We start from the raw sequence: 17,480 nt of genomic DNA, 5'->3' as shown, positions 1-17,480 counted from the left end.
TTCAACCTATTTTCGAGCCGTGGGAAGGAAATCTCTGGTTCACTAGTGTATATCATAACATCGTGTGCACACAATGCTATTTTACACTGATAGTTTTGTGATTTAAATGGACTGATAGTATTATCCAATGTAATAGTTTGCGCTAAGGTCTCGATGTAAATGTTGAATAAAAGGGAGGATAAGGGACACCCCTGTCTAGTCCCTCTCTGGATGTCGAAGCTTGGGGTCAGAGAACTGTTCAGGAGGATCTTCGCAGATGCCCCTAGATAACAATTCTTTAGGGTCTGCACAAAAATAGGACCCATACCCATAGCCTCAAGAACCCCCCAAAGTTACCTCCAACACACTCGGTCGAAGGCCTTAGCATCGTCTAAGGCCACTACTGCTAAGGGGTCCTCCCGCATCTCGGCCAGATCGATGTTACCTATCAGTAATTTGGTTTGCTCCTGAATGACTCTCCCCTCCATAAAACCTTTCTGATAGATATTAATCAGGGTTGACGCCAGTTTCGCCGATCTCCCTGCTAGAATTCCCATAAAGATCTTGTAATCGGCATTCAGCAGGGAGATCGGACGGTAAGCGTTAGCCATAATGGGGTAATTTCCTGGCTTCAGTATTAAAACAATTGTGGCCTCCTAACAGGATGTGGGTATCACCCCAGTGGAGCAATAAACTGAGGTAAATAGAGTGTAGAGTACAGGTGAGAGCTCATCCTGTAACAGTTTATAAACTTAATTGGGGAAAGCGTCCAGACCGGCAGCCTTTTTATTTTTTTACCTCTTTGTTTGAACCCTGATCTCTTTGATAGTTATGGATGCGTGAAGAGTGTCTCTGGAAGATTCAGGGAGAACAGGTAAAGATTTATTTCTTAAACAGGAAGATATCAAATCCTGAGAGGGGTCAAAATTCTCCCTATACAGATCTGAGAAGAGAAAGAGGAGGCATTTTTGCAATTCTTCCGGCTTACTAGATTTGCTCCCACTACTCTCAATTATGAGTTCATTGATATTATTTTTTGCCCGGTCTATCCTCGCCTTCCAAACCAATAAGGCCCCTGCTCTTTCCCCATACTCAAAGTCTTCCATATTTCTTACTTGCCAATGGGCCTTACATTTCATATCCAGGAAGCACCTAAGGTCGTGCCTGGCCTCCTCCAGATTCCTTCCTATCTGCATCAATTTTTCTGTATTCTCTTGATTTATATTGGTCCTTTCCAATTCTAATGCAGATATCCTGCTCTCCAAGGTCTGCAGTTCCAAGATCTTTACTCAGTTCTTGGAGCTTATTAGGCCATGTAGCATGCCTCTCAAACTGGCCTTATGGGCATCCAAGATCCAGATCCTCAGAGGCCGCGCGGTCTAGGTAGGCGACGTGGTCCCTCCGTGGACAGGACATCTACAATGAGGTGTCCAGATGCTTGGGGGAATCTGCTGAAGCACACGCTTCTATTACAGCGGGTTTCAACAAGACGGGACCCGGCACATACTACTGTTTTAATAGAGTATGAACACCAGTTAGTATAGATAGTTCCACTTGGTCCTGATGAAATGCTTAGTATCACTTTGAACGCAGTAGCATGAAACATGTCGACCTCCACCACATAGAGTAGGTTTCTGCTTCCACTGACCCTTAAACCTGAGAAGCAACCACTCTCCCTGCTTTTAGTGAGGTGGGTTACCACATTATTAAAATATCCCTGTGAACTACCCGACCTCTTTTAAATCACATACACGCATCTACACCCTTCACCATTGTTCCCTAGGGTCCTCACATCCACAGCACCATACGGTAGGAACAGAAGATCCCCGCCAAAGAGCCCCTTTATGGGTGCCTGTCGGGTATTGCACCACTGACCCAATGAGGGGCAAGGCCATATGATGAAGCATTACACCTAGCTTGCTGGGTGTGTGAGGTCTCTAGTTCCGAATAGGAGGATCCCCTCCTGTGTGCCTTCACTCACTCGCGTTTTCAACTGTCTTACTAGACTTCTACTTAGGGGCACTGTGTACTTTTCTTCTTGATACTCTTATAGGCACCCCACACATGCTCTATTGACGTGGAGCTTAAATTGATAGATGAAAAAATCAAGAGAAGATGATTTGATGGACTGAACAATTTCTGGATCCGACAACATTGTTCTAGTCAATGTCCATCTTGTTTGTGGACAGTTGCCGTCCATGGAATATAAAAACTCAAGAGAAGCGTGGTCCGATAAATTGCTCAGCAGAACAGATATATTAAAAAAGTTATCTGGAATTTCTCTGTTGATCAAAATGTAGTCTATTCTGGAGGAGTGATGGTATTTTTTTACAGTGAATGTAGTCTATTCTGGAGGAGTGATGGTATTTTTTACAGTGAAAGGTAAATCCTTGGACATCCACCATCTTAGCCCTCCAGAGATTTACCAAATTTATATTGATTAACAGATTTTTCATAACCCTGCGTGATCGCGGGGTCCCTATGACGTGTCTCAAGTTAGATCTGTCTTTAGAGGGATCAAGACGACGTTAAAATCACCTCCTATTATCAACAGAGGGTTTGCCGTGATTAGTCTATCTTGTAGTTTACCCAAAAAAGTAGAATCATCAGTATTTGGGTCATAAAAAGATGAACAAGTCTTTTCCACCCCCTTAAAATCCAACAGAGCTACGATCCTTCTACCTGTTTGATCTGTCTGGACTGATTTAATCTTAAAAGGAACCCCTTTCTTCACCAACATTGCTACACCATGACTAAGTATTGATTGCTGGGAAAAACAAAAACACTACATCCAGGGGATTTTAGAGAAAATGATCTGTGACGCAGTTGAATTTAACCCCTTCGATGCTCATGACGGAATGGTTCCGTCATGAGCATCGGTGCCCCTGTGCTCATGACGGAACCATTCTGTCATGAGGACAGGGGCAGGAAATCCCTCTGCTGCAGACAGCAGAGGGGTTTCCTTCTCTCCCCTGTGACCTCGGGAGCTGGGAAAGCGCTTCCCAGCTCCCGAAGCCCCCTCCCTGGTTTCTGTGCCATGACGATCAGCGCGCACGTCGCGCTGTCGTCATTGCACAGAAACCAAAACTATGTGCTCAGGGGGCTATCTCAGCCCCACGTGCACGTAGAAAGATGGGAGAGGTATCATTGGAAAGGGGAAAAAATTACCAGCCTTCCTGCCCACCCTGTAGGGCAGTGGATCCCTGCTTGGGGATCGCCCCAGGAGGGCGATCCCCAAGCAGGGATTCTCCCACTCGACACGAGGGAGGGGGGGGCGGCCCCTTGAGCAACGGCTTTTGCTCCCCCAAAATTGTTTTGGTGTAATTTAGTCTTTTTGCCCCCCCTGGGGGGCAGTTGGGGGCTGTATCCCCAATCTGCCCCCCGGGGGGGGGAAGCCCTTCATATGCCAGGGATTTGTTTTTTTCATTATAATTTGTGGTGGGGGCTGCCCAATGTGCCCATGCCCCCAACCCCCCAAAAAAACAGTCTTTCTGTCCCCTCTGGGATGCAGATGGGGCATTAGCCCCAAATCTGCCCCCCGAGTGGGCAAAAAGCCCAGTAGACGCCAGGGATTTTTGTGGGCAAATTTTAATTAGGGTGGTGGCATTGGCATGCCCGTTTTGGGCAGCCCCACCCTAATAAAAATTTGCCCAAAAAACTCTCTGGCGTCTAGTAAACTTTCTGCCTCACCTGGGGGGCAGATAGGGGCATTAGCCCCCATCTGCCCTGCTGTCGGGGCAAAAAGCCCTCTAGACGCCAGGGATTTATTTGGGGCAAATTTGAATTAGGGTGGGTGCTCGCAAAACGGGCATGCCCATATCCCCACCACCTCCTCCGCAATAATAAAAGCCTTCCTGACCCCCTGGGGGGGCAGATGGGGCAGGAGCCCACATTCTGCCCCCCTGGTGGGGCAAAAAGGCCACAAGATCCCAGGGATTTTTTGGGCAAATTTTAATTAGGGTGGGGGCATTGGTTTGCCCATTTTGGGCAGCCCCACCCTATTTAAGATTTGCCTAAAAAAACTCCCTGGCATCTAGTGGACTTTGGCCCCATTAGCCCCCAATCTGCCCCTGCCGGGAGGGGGGCAAAAACCCCACTAGACACCAGGGATTTTTTTTTGGCAAATTTGAATTAGGGTGGGGGCATTGGCATGCCTGTATTGGGCAGCCCCCACCCTAATTAAAATTTGCCCAAAAAAGTCCCTGGTGTCTAGCGGACTTTCAGCCCCACCTGGGGGGCAGATTGAGGCCTTATGTTATGTTATGTTATGTTATGTTAGTTATGCTTATATAGCGCATGGCTACCCCAGCAACGGGGCGTCCCAGCGCTTGCAGACATGCTTAAGAACAAGGCATCCTAACCCGTAGAAATGACGTGTAGCGCCACTTAGAAACCCTAGGTAGAGGGAAACAGCCAGGTTTTGATTTGTTTTCTAAATGAGAAATAGTTATTTGTAGCACGCACCTCCGAGGAGATCGAATTTCACAGTTTCGGGGCCAAATACCTGAAGGAACGGCCACCAGCTCTGCTCCTCCGAATTTTGATGGAACAGGCAAGGTTAAGGTCCGCCGAACGGAGGGCACGTGTAGGGACATAGAAGGAACACAGACCTCGCAAGATTTGGGGGCCAGAGCAATGAAGAATTTTATGAATTATACAGAGGGTCTTGAAGTGGATGCGTTGTTTCACCGGAAGCCAATGTAAACGCCGCAGAATATGGGACATATGACAGTGTTTTGGTAGAGCAAACAAAATGCGAGCAGCTGCATTTTGGGCCCTTTGGAGTCTGTTGTTAGCTGTCCGGTTAGAGCCCAGCATTAAGACATTGCAGTAGTCTATGTGCGATAGAACAAGGGCTTGAACAATTGTCTGGCGTACAGGTGGTTCAAAAAGCCCGAAATGGGTTTAAGAGACCATAGGCGACCATAACACATGCCAGCCACTCTTTTAGCGTGTGACTGTAAAGCAAGTGAGTCATCCACAGTCACGCCCAGGTTTTTTACTTCCTTCTTAGGGATGGGAGGTGGGCCTAGAGTGGGGGTCCACCAGTGGTCATCCCACTTGTTTGTGTCCTTGCCAATCAGAAGTACCTCAGTTTTTTTTTAATTTAACTGCAGGCAATTCTTGGTCATCCAACTGGAGATGGCCAGAATATCGTCTTGAAATTTGGCTTGGTCCATAACGATGTTATTGGAGAAGGAAAAAATGAGCTGCGTATCGTCCGCGTATGAAATTAATTTGATCTTACGTTCTCTAGCCAACACTGCCAGAGGGCGGACGTATACGTTAAACAACGTGGGGCTGAGAGCCGACCCCTGCGGGACACCGCAGCTCAGCGGAAGCCTGCTGGATGAGTACGGTGGAGCATGGACCTGGAAGGAACTGTCTGATAGAAAGAACGCGAACCAGTCCAGGGCTCCATCTCGGACTCCGATCTCCCATAGTCTTCTAAGTAGAATCCCATGGGAGACCGTGTCGAACGCCGCACTCAAATACAGCTGGACTAGAGCCGACGTGCCACCCAGATCCTGTGTCGCCCTCAGTTGTTCAGTGATGGCCAGCAGGGCGGATTACGTGCTGTGGTTAGACCGGAATCCGTTTTACGAATCATCTAGAATCCCGTTGCTCTCCAAGTAGTTGGTCAGGATGTCATTCACGTGCGCATCTGCCACCTTGGCCAAGTAAGGTAACAGGGAGATAGGTCTAAAGCTTTCAGGCCTGGAAGGGTCCAAGGTGGGCTTTTTCAGTAGAGGGACAACCTTGGAGTGTTTCCTTGATTTAGGGACGGTGGAAGATTGAAAGGATCTATTAATCAGCTCCCGACCCTCCACCAGAATGGAATCCTGAAATAGTTTAAACATTTCTGGTTTAACAGGGTCCTCCGGGGACCCAGACTTAACTTTTACAGCCAGAAGTTCTATATTGGCCTGTGAGATAAGAGGGAGGGCGAGAAGTGAGTAGGGAGGTTCCGGTGAATCTAAGGCTTGGTGTGAAGTTGGAACAGACCCATCAGATTTAAAAGAGTTATAAATCCATTGGACTTTACTGACGAAAAAACAAGCTATTTCTTCACATTGCAAGTCAGATGTTATCGTACAGCTAAGACCCTCCGTTGGCTTAGTCATGTCCTTCACTAAATAGAAGATGGTTTTGGATCCGTTTGCGCTGGAGCTGATCAGTTCAGTATAGTAGTTAGCCTTGACTTTCTTTATGAGTCTGTGATAAGCTTTGGTAGCGGATCTGAAGTTGGCTTTAGCCCGAGGATCATAAGATCGCCTCCAGATATGCTCCAATAGCTTACATTGCTTTTTCGGATCAGCCAATGCCACAGAGTACCAGGGGTGGGATTGCTCATGCTTGGGCCTGGACATTTTCTTGGGGATGAGGTAGTCCAGTGACATGTTAACCCACTCTCTGTATACTGTGTCAGATTCCTCCAGATCCTCTGGCCAATCTGGACGGGAGTTTTTTAGTCTGGTCTCGATCATGGCACCATCTAATATGTGCCATGGGCGCCTCCAAAGAGGTGGGGGAAGCTGTTTCCTGGAGCTAACTGGGATCTTAATAAACATTTGAACCAGGAAATGATCCGACCAACTAAGGGGGCTGGGAATAGAGGCCGAGATTCCTGAAATGTTCGAAAATACCGGGTCAAGCAGATGACCTGCCAAGTGAGAGGGCCCTTTGACTAGCTGAGTGAGTTGGCAGGCCTCAAGATCACCCAGAAGCTCTCGTACAGCGGGGGATTCACAGCACTCAAGATGGAGATTCAGATCCCCCAGTATGCTGAAATTCGCCGACTGCAACGCTAGCGTAGAGATAGTAGAGACCAGAGATTCCTGGAAGGCGCTTGCAGGGCCAGGGGGGCGATAGATCAGGATCCCTGTGAAAGTAAAGATATCTGAGACCTTTATCTTAAAAAGGGCGCATTCACAGTTAACTATGTTAGTGGGGGAGAGAGAGCAGGAATAGGTGGATTTGAAAATCACTGCTAATCCGCCCCCTCTTTTCTTTGGTCTGTTCTGGGTTTGTATTAAATAGCCAGGAGGTAGGGTCAGAGTCAAAATGGCAGAAGAATCATTTGTTAGCCACGTTTCTGTTAAAAATAGCAGATCGCGGGATTGATTTACCAAAATATCATGGACCTCCTCATGGTGCCTAACTAAAGATCTGCAGTTCAGGCTCAGTAAATTTAGATTTGTGAACTTTCCAGACAGGGAGATCAGTGGGTCTTAGGTGGCCGTAAAACCACAGTGATGACATTGTAGGCAGTGCGAGCCTGGATGTAACAGATGGACCGCACAGGCTGCCTCACATTAGAGAGCGAGTAACTACTCCCTGGCGTAAGGGGCCATTCACAATAGATATCATCCAGAGGTTCTGGCAACGGGCGACGGACCAGCGCGGATGGGTGCAGACGGGCTCACCTTTAGCGAGCCTTCGGCGACGGCGTAAGGGGCCATTCACAATAGATATCATCCAGAGGTTCTGGCAACGGGCGACGGACCAGCCCGGATGGGTGCAGACGGGCTCACCTTTAGCGAGCCTTCGGCGACCCGCCGGCTACCCGACGCGCACGTCCGCTGCGCGGGAAAATGTGTATCAGCCTAATTAGGCACTGTCCCCGCCTCTGGCGAAGTGAAACACCGTCAGGGGGAGGGCCCAAGGTTGTGACCGCCCTCCACAGCAAACGGCAAACGGCACTTGCCGCGGTGGAATGAGGCGCCGACCGAAGAACAGCAGGTAAGACCAGGAAGTTAAAAATATACACAAGTTGCAGTTTTTAAAACAAAGTAAATCTCGTGCGCACACTTCTCAACAGCTCAGCACCTAGTGATTCAAGCGTAGCCCGCAATCTGCACCCATGGGGACAAACAGCCCACTAGATGCCAGGGATTTTTTGGGGGCAAATTTTAATTAAGGTGGGTGCTCCCAAAATGGGCATGCCCATGCCCCCACCCCCTCCCCTGCAAAAATAACAGCCTTCTTGCCCCTCCTGGGGGGCAGTAGGGGCAGTAGCCTCTAATCTGCCCACCGGGGGGGGCAAAAAGCCCACTAGATGCTAGGGATTTTTTGGGCAAATTTTAATTAGGGTGGGGGCATTGCCATGCCCGTTTTGGGCAGCCCCACCCTAACTAAAATTTGCCCAAAAAAATCCTTGGCATCTAGTAGGATTTCTGCCCCCCTATGGGGCAGATGGGGGATCTGCCCCCCCTCGGGGGGGGGCTAAAAGCCCACTACACTCCATGGATTTTTTGGGGCAAATTTTAATTAGGGTGGGGCATTGGCATGCCCATTTTGCGCATCCCCCACCCTAATTAAAATTTGACCCAAAAACTCCATGGCGTCTAGGAGACTTTCTGCCTCCCCCTGGCATTAGCCCCTGATCTGCCCCGCCCGGGAGGGGGGCAAAAAGCCAACTAGACGCCAGGGATTTTTTTGGGGCAAATTTGAATTAGGGTGGGGCTCCCATAGCGGGCATGCCCAGGCCCCCACCACCTCCCCTGCAAAAATAAAAGCCTTCCTGCCCCCCTGGGGGCATATGGGGCAGTAGCCTCCAATATACCCCCCAGGGGGGCAAAAAAGCCACTAGATGCCAGGGAATTTTTGGGGCAAATTTGAATTAGGGTGGGGGCATTGGCATGCCTGTTTTGGGCAGCCCCCACCCTAATTAAAATTTGCTCAAAGAAATCCCTGGCGCCTAGAGGACTTTCTGCTCCCCTGGGGGGCAGATTGGGTCATTAACCCTGCTTGGTGGTAGGAAATTTGTGTGAGCCCAGTGATGCCACACTTTCCCACACAAAAGTGTGTGAAAAAAATAATTGTTTCAGCTATAATCGAGGTTTGCAAAAGATTCTGGGTAGGGAAACTCTGGGGGATCCATGCAAGCCATACCTCCCTTTTAAGAAATGTGTGGGTTAGGTAGCTTTCCCTAGGTGGCTGCCGAGCACAGGGACAAAAACCCAGATGACCCCCTGTGGTTTGGAGGTGATTTGGAGATAGGCAAATTTATTGTCGCCCCACTACGTTTTGGGCCCTTGGCTGTTGTGGGTACTTGGGCCTCCCATAAAAGTGAGGCACCATTTTTATCAGGAGACCTTGGGAAACGATGGGTGGTAGAAAATTTGTGTGAGCCCGGTGATGCCACACTTTCCCACACAAAAATGTGTGAGAAAAGTGAATTCTTTCAGCAAAAATCGAGCTTTGCAAGGGATTCTGGGTAAGGAAACGCTGGGGGATCCACGCAAGCCATACCTCCCTGGAAGTCCCCGGGTGTCTAGTTTCCATAAATGTGTGTGTTTGGTAGATTTCCCTAGATCCTGGGAGAACTAAGGTTCAAAAACTACAGCTAGACACTTTGCCAAAAAAGGGTCATTTTTCAATGCAAATTTGAGGTTTGACCACGTTGTGTTTTGCACCATTTCCTGTTGCAGGCACTAGGCCGACCCACACAAGTGAGGTACCATTTTTATTGTAATACTTTGGGTAATGCGGGGTGGGTGGAAATTTGTAGATCCACGCAGATTCTAGAACTTTCCACCACAGAAATATGGGGAAAATGTGTTTTTTTGTCAATTTTTTAGGTTTGCAAGGGATTCTGGGTAGCAGAACCTGGTGGGAGGCAGTCAAGTCACTCTATCCTTCATTGCCCTGGGTGTCTACTTTTCATAAATGTATAGGTTTGCTAGGTTTCCCTAAGTGCCAACAGAGCTATGGTTCAAAAACAACAGCTAGGCACTTTGCCAAGAAAGGGTCATTTTTCACTTCAAAATTGAGGTGTGACCACGTTGCATTTTGCGCCATTTCCTGTTGCAGGCACTAGGCCGACCCACACAAGTGAGGTACCATTTTTATTGTAAGACTTTGGGGAATACGGGTTGGGTGAAAATATGTAGATCCACGTTGATTCCAGAACTTTCCACCACAGAAATGTGGAGAAAATTTATTTTTTGTCAATTTTTTAGGTTTGCAAGGGATTCTGGGTAACAGAACCTGGTGGGAAGCACTCAAGTCACCCCATCCTGGATTCCCCTGGGTGTCTACTTTTCAGAAAATGTATAGGTTTGCTAGGTTTCCCAGGGTGCCGGTAGAGCTAGGGTTAAAAAACATCAGCTAGGCACTTTGCCAAAAAAGAGTCATTTTTCACGGCAAAATTGAGGTGTAACCACGTTGCGTTTTGCGCCATTTCTTGTCACAGGCACTAGGCCAACCCACACAAGTGAGGTACCATTTTGTCTCATAATACTTTGGGGAGCACGGCGTGGGTGGAAATTCGTAGATCCACGCAGATTCCAGAACTTTCCCCACAGAAATATGGGGAAAATTAGTTTTTTGTCATTTTTTTTTGGTTTGCAAGAGATTCTGGGTAACAGAACCTGGTGGGAAGCAGTCAAGTCACCCCATCCTGGATTTCCCTGGGTGTCTGGTTTTCATAAATGTATAGGTTTGCTAGGTTTCCCTAGGTGCCGGCAGAGCTAGGGTTCAAAAACGACAGCTAGGCACTTTGCCAAAAAGGGTCATTTTTCACTGCGAATTTGAGGTGTGACCACATTGCGTTTTGTGCCGTTTCCTGTTGCAGGCACTAGGCCGACCCACACAAGTGAGGTACCATTTTTCCTGTAATACTTTGGGTAACGCGGGTGGGTGGAAATTTGTAGATCCACGCAGATTCCAGAACTTTCCACCACAGAAATATGGGGAAAATTCGTTTTTTTGTCAATTCTTTAGGTTTGCAAGGGATTCTGGGTAGAAGAACCTGGTGGGAGGCAGGTAAGTCACCCCATCCTGGATTCCCCTGGGTGTCTACTTTTCAAAAATCTATAGGTTTGCTAGGTTTCCCTAAGTGCCAACAGAGCTATAGTTAAAAAACGGCAGCTAGGCACTTTGCCAAAAAAGGGTCATTTTTCAATGCGAATTTGAGGTGTGACCACGTTGTGTTTTGCACTATTTCCTGTTGCAGGCACTAGGCCGACCCACACAAGTGAGATACCATTTTTCTTGTAATACTTTGGGTAACGCGGGGTGGGTGGAAATTTGTAGATCCACGCAGATTCCAGAACTTTCCACCACAGAAATATTGGGAGCATGTGTTTTTTTGTCAATTGTTTAGGTGTGCAAGGGATTCTGGGTAGCAGAACCTGGTTGGAGACAGTCAAGTCACCCCATCCTTCATTGCCCTGGGTGTCTACTTTTTAAAAATGTATAGGTTTGCTATGTTTCCCTAAGTGCCAACAGAGCTATGGTTCAAAAACAACAGATAGGAACTTTGCCAAGAAAGTGTCATTTTTCACTGCAAAATTGAGGTGTGACCACGTTGCATTTTGCACCATTTCCTGTCGCAGGCACTAGGCCGACCCACACAAGTGAGGTACCATTTTTCTTGTAAGACTTTGGGGAATACGGGTTGGGTGAAAATATATAGATCCACGTCGATTCCAGAACTTTCCACCACAGAAATGCGGAGAAAATGTATTTTGTTGTCAATTTCTTAGGTTTGCAAGGGATTCTGGGTAACGGAACCTGGTGGGAAGCACTCAAGTCACCCCATCCTGGATTCCCCTGGGTGTCTATTTTTCAGAAAATGTATAGGTTTGCTAGGTTTCCCAAGGTGCCGGTAGAGCTAGGGTTAAAAAACGACAGCTATTTTTCACTGCAAAATTGAGGTGTAACCACGTTGCGTTTTGCGCCATTTCTTGTCGCAGGTACTAGGCCAACCCACACAAGTGAGGTCTCATTTTGTCTCATAATACTTTGGGGAGCACGGCGTGGGTGGTAATTCGTAGATCCACGCAGATTCCAGAACTTTCCACCACAGAAATATGGGGAAAATGTGTTTTTTGTCAATTTTTTAGGTTTGCAAGGGATTCTGGGTAACAGAACCTGGTGGGAAGCAGTCAAGTCACCCCATCCTGCATTTCCCTGGGTGTCTAGTTTTCATAAATGTATAGGTTTGCTAGGTTTCCCTAGGTGCCGGCAGAGCTAGGGTTCAAAAACGACAGCTAGGCACTATGCCAAAAAGGGTCATTTTTCACTGCGAAATTGAGGTGTGACTACATTGCGTTTTGCGCCATTTTCTGTCGTAGGCACTAGGCTGACCCACACAAGTGAGGTACCAATTTTCTAGTTACACTTTGAAAAACGCGGGGTGGGTGGAAAATTGTAGATCCACACAGATTCCAGAACTTTCCATCACAGGAATGTAGGGAAAATGTGTGTTTTTTGTCAGTTTTTTAGGTTTCAAGGGATTCTGGGTACCAGATTCTGGTGGAAGGCAGTCAAGTCACCCCATCTTGGATTTCCCTGGGTGTTTAGTTTTCACAAATGTATAGGTTTGCTAGGTTTCCCTAGGTGCCGGCGGAGCTAGGGTTAAAAAACGACAGCTAGGCACTTTGACAAAAAAGGGTCATTTTTCACTGCAAAATTGAAGTGTGACCATGTTGCGTTTTGCACCATTTCCTGTCACAGACACTAGGCCGACCCACACAAGTGAGGTACCATTTTTCTCGTAAGACTTTGGGGAACGCGGGGTGGGTAGAGATTTGTAGATACACGCAGATTCCATAAATTTTCACTTTTCTCGTCTTTTGGTCCTTATATATACTTACCTATGCAGCACATTATTGTGGGTACAGCAACATTTACTGTTCTAATGTGCACAAAGCAGAGGAAGGATGCAGTACCAAAGGCTCCCCATCCTGTAATTCTAGATAAATCACTTAATCTCCCTGTTCCTACAAAAACAAAACAAAGGAGACCTTGTGTAATGCAACTAGTGCGCATATATAGCGCTCCAAAAACCTTGGGGGGAGTTTGTGCTAGATTTTAAAAAACTAAAAAAAATGTTAATGTATGAGGTATTTATAAAAATTTCTGTCCACTATCTCTTTGTCTTCATTTCATTTATTTACGGTTACATACTCAGTGTAGAACACAACCATTTTAAATTTTACAGTTGTTTACTGTCAATTGACCAGCTGACAATATCCACCCAAGCAAGTGGAAGGTGTTTGTGATTGTTAAACGTTTTTGAGAGATGGCTGTTTTAGGCTGACGAAAACATAGTAAGTAAAAGACACAATGATTTTTTTCGCTTGGTACACACTAATCTAAAAAGTGGTAATCCTCGATGTACCCCCCAATCTGAGAACTGAGCCATCTCGTACAGACAATGCCAGGCCCTAAAGTGCAGGTGAACCACGATCCATACTGTGAAAACACATTTCACTAGAAGCTAAAATCAAATACCCGAGCAGTGCACCCTTTTGTGTGGAAACCCTGCACACCCCAGAGTGAGGGTAACAGTATAATTCAGCAATAATTACAAAATGGGAGGTGAGCTGCCATTAAAAATCACCTGGGCTGGGTCTAAGTTTAAGACTGTGACACTGCAGAAGGCGTTCTCTTTTATAAGGACATTATGGACTGGTTTTGCCCCCCTACCTAGCGGTGATCAATGCCATTAAAAACCAGCAATGTTCAGAGAGAGGACATGGTGTAACATCCAAAGCTGATGAATTTAGAGCTGAGAAACCCGGTTTGGGTCTCCGAGACCCTTCCTCGATACAATAAATTAAATACATGATGTTCAAATAAAAAAAAGCAAATTGAAAAACTATCTATTTTTGTCTTCCTTTAATTTATTCACGTTTTCATTTTGGGTATTGATAGAACACAATCCTTTGGCATTTTACAATTGTTTACTGTCCCCTGACCAGCTGACGAAATCCATCCAAGTAAGTGGAAGGAGTTTGTGATTGTTAAACGTCTTTGAGAGATAGCTGTCTTAGGCTGACAACAACATAGTAAATAAAAAAGTATACTATTTTGCATCATTTTGAGCAACTGATGCATGGTAAATAACATTTTTAATTTTTACTTGCTTAACTATAGCACCAAGAGAGCCATGAATGTATGAGCGCTTTACAAATCTACCTTAACAGGCTGACGTGGCCTGCAGTTCAGGATCTGGATTCTCTTTATTGACCTGAGTGTAATGGACTCAGTAGCACTGAAGTGAGAGATGGATTCGCCATTACTTACAGCTCTTAGAAATGGTATACCTGCTGTCTGATTTAATATATACTAAAAAGTCAAAGGGCTATCCCTGGAAAGGTTTGTAGATGAGAATACTAACACCCAATTTACAGTAATCCTATCTCATTCACTCACAGCATGCACTAAATGTATTGCTCAAATTACTGGTCACGAACTAGATTATAACGTTTACAGTCTTTTTATTAAAAAGTTATATTTGTTAAAATGTCAGTAAATAGTCCATTGGATTCTACTGAAAATATTTAGCATAGAAACATCTCATAACATAAAAAAGATTATTTAAAAAAAAAACATAGTAAAATTACACTTATATAGCATGTCAGAAAAAGAAGAAAAAATACATTTTTCAAATCGTCAGAAATAATCATACAATAGATTAAAAGTCAATTGAAACGAACATAAACGAAAGAAACCTCCTATTTTCAATAGAGCAATTGATGTTGCTACAGATTATCTGATTCAATAGTCTTTAAATAAATTCATTGAGACTTCCAGTATTACAAGATACAATATATCTAGAGTCTTCTAGGCTTTGTTTGAATTCTATTTTGGTAAAGTGGGAGACTGCTGTGGACGTTCTCACCTTCCTGGAACATCTGTTGTGCACACCAGCACTTCTTTTCTGTATTCACAAATGTCTGTTTTTGTTTATTTGCTTCCAGAATGTAGAAGCTCGTGATTTCTGGCTCAAATGTCTTGGTTTTTCTTCGAACTGTCTAAAAGCGGATTCACACATGGCCACTCTGTGTTGTTGCTCGCACCTCGTTTAATGATGTAACGCTACATAACCTAGAGATAAACCCAATGCTACCCTAGTAAAATTACCTGGTTTGTTTTCACGGTGCCCAAGCAGACAGGACCTCAGCCCTACCTCTGGAAAGGGAAAGTAGCAGTAAGAAAGGATAACCACAATCACGGTGTTAGAAAGAAAACAGATGCATTTAAAATGCACAAATTGCATTTTATAATATTGCCAGGTCAATGGGAGTCTACATCCTTGCGTGCAGCAGAGCGGGTTCACCCCTGCTGTCAGGCCTTTCTGTCCTGCATTGCCGTTGCACAACAGTGCCAAATTCAGAGGAGGGGCATGGATGTTTCCAGGGGCCAGAGCTGCTGAGGAGCTTGTGCTTGGCTGCCCACTGTTCTGCTGGAGGGTGTTTTTCTGCAACAAACTAGTGTGCAGCGACGCCAAACACAAGCGCTAGTGTTCAGTCTAAAAAAACATGTTAAAGAGTGTGCCTGCAGTATCAATTGGCCTGACGTGAAATGACCCAAGTAAGGGAGCCATTCGCCATGGGCGTGACAAACACACCCAAAGGAGGGACAAATGACACCATTCACCAACCAAAAGAAAAGCATTTGGACAAGCACAGGGAGGCACCAATTTAAACTGGTGGGCTTGGCCAAACTACACATACCTAATGCTGCATGCCTCACAGAGCAGCGCATGCGCACTGACTCTAAGCTCAACCTAAAAAGGAGGGTTAGAGGTGCATCAGCTTCTTCTTCAAGCCCCACCTTCTGATGATCAAGAAGCCACTTGGATCCTGCCTCAGTCTGTGAGTGAGACACGCCACAAAACAACTCAGATGAGGGTAGGGAAAAGGAAGGTCCCAGAAAGTCTTTGAGTTATAGAGGCAGATGTAGAAGAGGAGGATGAGGACGAGCCAGTCATCATGGATGTTAGCCCAGCCCCAGTGGAGACTGACGTTATCCTATCCCAACTTCCTGTGGGGATGTGGCAGTGGCACCACAGATCCAACCACCACAAGCTGCCATATTTGCAAAGTCCAGGCAGCAAACTACATCTACAACCACCTCATTAGAAGTAGGTACTGCAATGCGAGAAAGTCCAACAACAAAATGCCCACCTATCGCCACTTTATTCGACATTGGCAGTAGGGCCAGCAGCATCAGGATGTTGAGCTACCCAGTTTGGGATTTCTTTTCTGTTAGCCAGAAGAAGGCAAACATTGCCATATGCTCCCTTTTTGGAGCATGTGTTAGTCGGGCCAGGTTGGTACAATCTATGGTACCAGGGACCAAACGGCCCATTTGAGAAAGCATAATACAATCTGTTGTTGGAGAAGGGGGTGAAAGTCAGCTGAGCAGGGAATCTGAATCTGAGCCAATCGCAGTGGAAGGAGTAAAAGAGGAAGACTTCTTCATTATGCAAAGCAGCACTGTCCCCAGCAGTACACTAGTATCGCATTGGCACAAGACTCACATCGAGACACCAAGGCAACAGAGGACAGAGATTGCCCCACTGAAAAGCACATTTAGCCTACCACTGCCTAGTCTCAAGAAGTCAGTGGCATCAGGATAGAAATAAATTCAGGCTACTATTCCTGCCATGTTTAGGTCGGAGGGGCAGTATGAACACAGCCACCTAACAGCACATTTGTACAATGCAAAGCTGGCTAAAATGTTAGCGCTGGACCTCCTACCTCTTTCTTTTGTTGAAGGTTTTCTTGAATTTGTGTCAGCGATCTGCCCAAAATGGAAGCTTCCAGTCCTATTTTGCCAGAGTTGCTTGAATTTGTGTAGACAAGCTGAGCAGCAGAGTGCTGTCCACACTATCCACCTGACAACAGACATGTGGAACAGTTGCCAAGTGACTGATTACATTTGCATCACTGCACACTGGTTCTCTTTTGTGGGGGATAGAGGAAAAAAATCTGCAGGTGTTGACACTACTGAGATTTTTACTGCTGTTTGGAAGCATGCCACAGTAGTGATGTTCACAATGGAGAAATCAAATACAGCTGCAAAACGCTTTGAAGACTTTAACAACAAGGTCGCTGAATGGCTGCAACCCAGACGTCTTAAGATTGGATTTGTTGCCACGAACAATGGCAGTAATATAGTTAATGCCAAGGGGATGTACCACAGGAGGAAGATGAGGGGGACTCATGTCAAGGAAGTAGTGTGTTAGATAACCTACTTCTGGGTGAACCACCAGAGTTTGAGGATGAGCTCTACTCACCTGACTACTAGGCTTTCTTTCTTTAATGTCCAAAAACAAAAAAATATAGCTAGATATCATTATTTACTTTATTATTTGTGTGTGTCTGACTGTCTGGTTTACCAATTCATCCCAACCGACTTACTGTTAGACACATTTTTATTGTTGGATTCGAGTTGCAACTGGGTGCAGTCAGTAAAGAAGTCCGACTCCCAACACACCCTCTAAAGCCATTTCCCTCAAGCCAGACATTGGACAGAATACAAAAAAATGTGTGCCTGCCTCCAACCGTGGGCCGTGAATATCTATGCTTTCCGACCCTAGAGGGACTGCTCCACCCATATGTGACATTTCTAATTCTATTGACATCATTGGCAATTCTCTGCTTTGTGAACAAATGGAAGATCTGCATTTTGCAATGTACCACCAATCGATCCCGGTGAGCACACCGGAAGAACAGATAAATGATGGAATGCATTGC

This window comes from Lissotriton vulgaris, chromosome 6, assembly GCF_964263255.1.
Source record: "Lissotriton vulgaris chromosome 6, aLisVul1.2, whole genome shotgun sequence".
Classification (NCBI taxonomy): domain Eukaryota; kingdom Metazoa; phylum Chordata; class Amphibia; order Caudata; family Salamandridae; genus Lissotriton; species Lissotriton vulgaris.
This window is presented reverse-complemented; position numbering follows the sequence as displayed.